This window comes from Panthera pardus, unplaced genomic scaffold (genome assembly GCF_024362965.1).
Source record: "Panthera pardus isolate Hobbes unplaced genomic scaffold, ASM2436296v1 HiC_scaffold_8, whole genome shotgun sequence".
Taxonomy (NCBI): domain Eukaryota; kingdom Metazoa; phylum Chordata; class Mammalia; order Carnivora; family Felidae; genus Panthera; species Panthera pardus.
Genome location: NW_026527013.1, coordinates 37,362,589 through 37,370,649, shown reverse-complemented (window position 1 = coordinate 37,370,649; position 8,061 = coordinate 37,362,589).

Sequence of the window (8,061 nt, the reverse complement as noted above, 5' to 3'; positions counted from 1 at the left end):
AGAGCAAACATCAGAGAACAAGTATCATTTCAAACAAGAGTCACGAAAATTATAATCATTTTCTTTAGTTCATTTACTTCCATGTTACTAATTCTTGCTCAGTTTGAATGTAGCTTTCGTTCTGGAAATGCTTACCCATTGCAGCTTTATGAATTTTTAAGGTTTATTTATTTGTTTGAGAGAGACAGAGGCAGCATGAGTGGGGAAGGGACAAGGAGAAGGAGACTCCCAAGCAGGCTCCACACTGTCAGTGTAGAGCCCGACAAGGGGCTCAGTCTCATAAACCATGAGATGGTGACCTGAGCCAAAATCAAGAGTCTGATGCTTAACTGACTGAGTCACTCAGGTACCCCAGTTTTATGATTTTAAAGATATCAAAAACCTGCATTTGTTTAAAAAGAAGTCCTTTGTATGAATTTGCTTGAAGATGAAACACATTTTGCAAATGACAAAAGACCATAATACAGCTGACAAGAAAATTCAGTTATTTCTGTGACACAGAACACTTCGATAATCAGAATATCAAGGGATATTAAAACTTCAGGGATTTCATATCTATATCTGTCTCTATCTATCTTTCTCCCTATATGAACCGTTATAGCATTGATCCAAGCAATACAAGCTTAAGTTTATCATTATTTGTTTGTGCATTCCAAGCATCTTAACATACCAAATAAACAACCTAGTTGGTCAAAAAAGACTTCATTTACTATTTAAATCTTGGGAAAGTTTTAAAGTTCATGCCTAAATGGGATTATGGATCATAATAAAACTTAAAACTTATTTATTTAACTAAGGTGACAAGAGATTCCAAAGGCCAATAGATAGGGTACTATCCTTGTTAGTAAAACTTAGCTCCTTTAACATTGTGAAGTTTTAACTTTCTTAACATACCAAAGACCTGCTAAAGGCAAAACAGGGAACCTTTGGTTTTCTGGGCAAGCAAAACAAAAGAGAAAACAAGATTTATGTTTTCTTACCAAGTGCAAACTAACAATCCAAGAAAACGTTGTTTTTTTTTAGCAGAGAGAAAGCAGAATTGTAATCTTCTAACAGTGTACCTCTAGAATCCGTTCATTTTGGGGTGCCTGCGGAGTGCAGTTGCTTGAGCATCCCACTCTTGATTTTGGCTCAGGTCACGGGATCAATCCCCGAGTCAGGCTATGCACTAAGCGTGGAGCCTCCTTGAGATTCTCTCTCTCTGCCCCTCCCCCATGTGTGCACATACTGTCTCTCTCAAATACGAAATAAAGAAAGTCCATTCATTTCAATGTTAGTCTGTGCTTATGACATATAAAATTATTGTCCAAAGACTACCCTTCACAAACTTTCTGCAACTTTCTTTCACACTCAGATTTTGTCCCAAGCCATTTCTTTCCAAACAACCAATCTCATTTTAGGAGAAAATTACTTTCTTTTACCTCAACAAAAATGTATTCCCATTCATCACGTCTTCCTTACACATCTCTTCATTTTTTTACATGCAGAGTTACTTTCCTTATTTCCATCAGTCTTATTTACATTTAGCAGAAGAATTTTAACTCTTAGAAACCTTAGTCTCCAGTGAAAACTAAGAAGTAACCAATTGTGAACTCTTAGACCAGAATTCTTCTAGATCTAAAATTCATAAAACTACATTTTATAATTAAAAAACATATTTTTCCATAGTACAGTCTTTTAATACAGCACAAAGCATATTTGCAACAGACCCAAATATCCTCAGCTTCTCTGTAATGAGAAGCCAAAAGTACAAATCTACATTCCATAATCAGTGCTACAGCACTCAGTCCTATTTGGAAAAGGCCTAGATGGCCAGTGGATTCAGTTCTATTTATCATTTAACCAAAACTTTCAAGTTAAAGACTTTGAAAGCTATCTTAACAATTATCCAAGAAAACTGAGACGGACAAAATTCAGAATCATTTTAAGTCCTCTTTTTGCTAACAAATTGCCACAGAAATAACACAAGCTTATTTGACTTTCTGCACACCTTGGTAGAATAAAAGTTTTATATTTGATGCTGACAACTCCAAAGACACGTCCATTTTCATTAAGCCAACAAATGTAGTTTAAATACCATGTATATTTCACCTGGGGCCACTAAAGTGTCAATCACTTTGTTCCCCATTGTCAATTTTTACCTGGGGCTGTGGCTGGAACTCTGAAGTGGGAGGTGTTAAGTCCAAGGGGGTACTCTTTGCTCCTTGACAGCAAGGGTAGGAGAAGGCGTCAGAGGTACTGAGGATGTATAGGAGTCTTTAGGGGTCTATCGAGTACCACCGCACCCCAGGTGGTACAGAAACAGATGGAAGGGTCCTGGGGAGGCTCACCTGTCTCCCTCACTTGACCTGACCCCATGTAGCACCCCCACACTAAGTGTATCCTGTCCGTACTCTGTGCTCCTGTCCCCATGGCCACACTACCCTGGCCACTCCCTGGAATCCAGGCCTGGACACAGCCTTCCATAAGCCACTGACGCAGGGTGCCCAGCACCAGGTTGGAACTAGGAAAACACCCCCTTCCATGACAACTTAGATGGGATAGGTCATGCCAGGGTCTGTGTATTCTGTCTGCCTGTGCTGGCCTCCAGTGGAGTGCCAGAGTTATGTGGAGTGTGCTTGTGTGTGCGTGTGTGTGTCTAAATTTACGTTCTGCACCTGTTCGTGTGAGTTCTGTTTCTGTGTCTATTGACTGTGGACATGAGTTTCTTGTTATTTGGTTGTTTTCACGTTTTTCACTTGGGTTTATTTGTATGTATGTGTATCTGTGTCTGTCTCTGAATGAGTATGTATCTGCTGTGCAGACCTCTGTGTCTGTGACTGTATCATCTTTATCTTCCAGGGACACGGGTCCCTGTGGTGGGAGTGTCTGTGTGTATCTGTGTTTCATGTCTGTGCATGTATTGGTTGTGCATGTGATTCTGAGGCCCCTTTGGGTGTTCTTGATCATACGTGTGTGTGTGTGTTTTCTGTGTGTGTGTGTGTTTTCTGTGTGTGTGTGTGTTTGGCGTGTGTAGAGTTTGCTTTATGGGGCTGTTACACATGGCCCTGCATGTGTGTGTCTGTGTGGGTGAGTGTGCTCCCCTCAGGGTGTCACTGACTATGTCTGCAGCGTGGGTCTGTGTGTGAGCCTGTCCATGAGTCCCATACCCGAGTACCCAGATGAGGCTGCGGGTGATTCCATGCCTGTGTGTCTTTGCTTATGGTGTCTGTTTCTTTCTGTGAGTGTGTATTGGTGTACCCCTAGGAATGAGCGGCTGCAGAGGAGACCTTCAAGGATGAGTCCTGGGGTGGGTGAGCAGGAGACAATCTGTGCTGCCCTCAACCTCAGGCTCAGCTCCCTCTGTCCATTTTTCTCCTGTCCTCCAGTGTCCCCGCCTTGTGTTGCCATCTCACTCCCCAAGGATGCATGGAGTGAAAGGTCAACTCACAGGACCACAGGCCAGCGGCTGGGAGGGCTCCAGGTGGAAGGAGGGCTTATTAAGTATGGGGAGGGCTCCTAGACCCTGGTGAGGATCAGGGCTTCCTGGGCCCTGGGAGAGGTGAGTGAGCAGGGGGCCCCTAGGGAGGCCCGGGGAAACAGAGCTCTTGGGCCCCATGGAAGGAATGCAGGATTGGGCACCCCAGGAAAGAGCTGGAGGAGTCCTACAGGACTCGTGAGTCCCCAAAGGGCAGATCCCTCACTCACCTGTGCTGGTACAGGCTGGGGCCGGGAAGCAGCAGCAGCAGCATCCAGAGGCAGCAGGGGCAGCAGATTCCTGGGATGGTGGATGGAGCAGTGAGCCATGGTTTTGCAAGCAAGGAGAATCACCACGCTGGGCTGCCCTCGGCCCTTACCCCCTGCCCCAGCCACCTCACTGTCTCTTGCCCTGGCATCACCCTCCAGCAGGGCATGGGCAAGCCAGGCAGGGATGGGTACCTGGGGCCACAGGAGTGTCTCCCATGACCTCTGTGTCCTAGCTGTTGAATGGGCATAAGGAGTCACCCAGGGCCCCTGGAACCAGGAGGGAGAACCCAGCCCTGGAATCTTCTCTGATGGGACTTGGGGAGAATTATGGAGGGACAGCATTTAGGGCCAGTTCATTCACAGGATAAAAGCATAACACGAGTTCACCTTGGAGGCCGATGTCAGTGTTTTCTTACGCAGGCCACATTCACAGCGCTCACCCAGGGATTTTGAGGAAGGAGAATAACTGATATTAATTTAAAAGAACAAAAATGCTGGACCGTGGGCACTCCTGAAAGTGGGCTCTTACAAAACAAAACCCAACCCTCCGTCCTCATCCTCTCCATAGTGGGGAAACTGAGGCAGTCAGGGATTTGGTCAAGATCACAGAGTGTTTTCTGGGTATTGGCTGATTACATGTGACCAAACTCCTTTTTCCAAAGTTCACGACTTTAATCTTGCCAGTGATGTGTTTGGGCAACTCTGGGACAAATTTCACCTGGTTGAGGAAGAACCAAACCCATCCTGAATGAGTCCTGTTGTCATTTCCTACCAGTGACCCGTGCGTCGCCTTTGTCCCTGGCCAGTCCCCCAGACAGGTTGGTAGCATGTGGTGGCCTCACTAGGCTCCACAAAGAATGTCACATTGTCCTGTGACCCGGTAAGCTGGATGCAGCCCTGTGATGTGCTCTGACCAGTGAAACGTGAGCGGGAGCGAAGACTGCCACCTCGAACACAACAGTTGGGAACAACTGTGTCTGGCCACCTCTCTGTCCATCTCTTATGGCACCTGGTAGTTACCTATGGTGGGTGCTCTTTTATCCTGGTCCCAGGAGGACCATGGTGGACATGTGGCTTGAGCAAGGAAGAGACTTCCGTTATTATAAGCCATTATGACTTCGGGGCCATTTGTTACCCACAATAACATCTAGCCCATCCTAACTGGTATGCATCCTCCGTTCTCCTCTCTATGAGGCAGGCAGCACAGCCTAACATTGGAAGCATGATGTCTGTTGTCAGATACACGTGAATTTGAGTTCCAGCTCCATCCTTTTATTAACCCGTACCGCAGGCAATTGCTTGGAGTCTCGGAGCCTCCATTTCTGCTCCGTAAGATGGATGGTTACATGATCTGAGGTTTGAAGGGGATTAAATGAAATAATAAAACATGTAAATCTTTGAGTCCAGGGCCTGGCAATCACAGTGAATGCTCAGATCTTCTTTATCCATTCATCAGTCAGTGGATATTTGGGATCTTTTCATTCTTTGCCTATTGTTGGTAATGCTGCTATGAACATTGAGGTGCTGGTGACCCTTCGAATCACAGTCCTGTAGCCTTTGGATAAATACCTAGGAGTACAATTGCTGCGTCGTAGGGTGGTTCTGTTTTTAATTAATTTATTTTTTTAGTATCCTTCATACTGTTTTCCAGAGTGGGTGCACCAGTTTGCATCTCCACCAGCAATGCAAAAGGGTTCCTTTTCTATGCATGCTCACCAACATCATGTGTTGCCTGAGTTGTTAATTTTAGCCATTCTGACAGGTGTGAGGTGGTATCTCCTTGTGGTTTGGATTTGTATTTCTCTGATGATGAGTAATGTTGAGCATCTTTTTTTCTTTCTGTTAGCCATCTGGATATCTTTTTTACAAAAGCATCTATTCCTGTCTTTTGCCTATTTCTTCATTGCATTGTTTGTTTGTTAGGTGTTGCCCTTTATAAGTTTTTTATAGGTGTTGGATACTCACCTTTTTATCTGATATGTCTTTTGTAAGTATCTTTTACCATTCTGTCAGTTGCCTTTTAGTTTCGCTGATTGTTTCCCTCATAGCTCTTATCTGATACCAAGAGATTGGTCTTCAAGGGGGCATAGTTGGACACAACAAGGTCCACAAGTGGGGCCATAGCCTCCCTGACTACCATGCACTGGGACTTAGATGTGTATGATTGATAGAAAATGTCCTTGACAGTCAGCTGAAGGGTTCCAGGCATAAAGGTGATTCCTGAAAATGGCAAACGAGAAGGCTTCAATCATATCTTTAAAGGAGATACCATTACCGGAACCATCCTGGCAGGCACATGAGATCTCTTTCAATACTAGCCTTCTAGGCTATCACCTCTCCGTTGGGCCAGCAACCAAATAGCAGCTTTGGTGGAAATGGACTCTGAGCCCTCTGAGCATTGTTGCCATTACCTTTTCCTCTCAAGCAGTCAATAATTTACATGGGTAAATGGCCCAAATGGCCATTGAACAATGAATGGATAATGAAGAATCGGTGTATATGTATATAATGGAATATTACTCAGACTACAGAAAGAATGAAATCTTGCCATTTGCACAGACATGGATGGACCTAGTTTATGAACTAGTTCATAAGTGAAATAAGTAAAATAAGTCAGTCAGAGAAAGGCAAATATATGATTTCACTCACATGTGGAATATAAGAAATGAAACAGATGAACGTAGGGGAAGGGAAGGAAAACTAAGATAAAAACAGCGAGGGAGGCAAACCCTGAGAGACTTCTAACTATAGAGAACAAACTGAGTATTGGTGGATGGGAAGTGGTTGGGGGGATGGGCTAAATGGCTGATGGGCATTAAGGAGCCCACTTGTGATGACCGCTGGGTGTTATGTGTAAGTGATGAATCACTAAATTCTACTCCGGCAAGCAGTCGTACACTACATGTTAACTAAGTTGGATTTAAATAAAATCTTGGAAGGAGGGGCGCCTGGTGGCTCAATCGGTTGAGCGTCCGACTTTGGCTCAGGTCACGAACTCGCGGTCTGTGAGTTCGAGCCCCGCGTCAGGCTCTGTGCTGACAGCTCAGAGCCTGGAGCCTGCTTGGGATTCTGTGTCTCCCTCTCTCTCTGCCCCTCCCCCGCTCATGCTCTGTCTCTCTCTCTCTCTCTCTCTCTCTCTCTCTCTCTCTCTCTGTATCAAAAATAAATAAACATTAAACGAATTTTAAATAAAATCTTGGAAGGAAAAAAATCAACGTTGGCAAAGATGTAGAGAAATCAGAACTTTCAAACACTGCTTGTGGAAATGTGAAATGGTACAGCTACTCTGGAAAACAGTTTGGCAATTTCGTAATAAGTTAAAAATGGAGTTGCCATATGGCACAGCAATTTCATTCCAAGGTATAAACCCAAGAGAATTGAAGACATATATTCCCACAAAAACCTGTACATAAATGTTCATAGGAGCACTATTCACAATTCCTGAAATGTGGAAACAACCCAGTTGTTCATCAACTGGTGACCAGATACATCAAAGGTGGTAAAACTGTACAAGGGGATATTGTCTAGTCATCAAAAGGCATGCAGTACTGTCACATGTGTAGATGAACTTCAAGAACATTGTGCTAAGTGAAAGAAGCAAAAGTCCATGTCTTGTATAATTGCATTTATATGAAATCTCCAGAACAGGCAGAACCAAGAGACATAAGTAGACTAGTGGTTGCCAGGGAATTGGCGTGGCAGGAATTGAGATATGGGATTTCTTCTCAGAATGATAATAATATTTTAGACTTAGTGGTAATAGTTGTGCAACATCAGGACTATAGTAAAAGCCACTGGATTGTCCATTTTCAAATGGTCAGAATGACGGCTTTTAAGTGTTGTCAATTTCACCTTTTTTAAATATTTTTTTCATTTTTTAGTATGTTTTAAATATGAAATTTATTGTCAAATTGGTTTCCCTACAACACCCAGTGCTCATCTCAACAGGTGCCCTCCTCAATGCCCACCACCCTCTTTCCCCTCCCTCCCTTGCCCCATTGACCCTCAGTTTTTTCTCAGTTTTTAAGAGTCTCTTACGGTTTGGCTCCCTCCTTCTCTAACATTTTTTTTAAAAAATAAAAAATTGAAAGCTTCAAAAAATAAAAATAAAAATAACCAAAAAGGAGCATTTCAAACATAAAGAACAAGAAAAACATGTCCCTGGTTTCCATAAGATTAAAGTCATACAGTCTTGCAGATCCTAAAACATGAGATAAAGTCTATAACTTTCTGGAATGTCATTGGCCATGATGATTTATGATGCTTCGTGTGAAAAAAACATATGTAATCCTGCACTGACTGTTCCTTCCTCAGAGAAGTCTCTTCTTTGTGAAG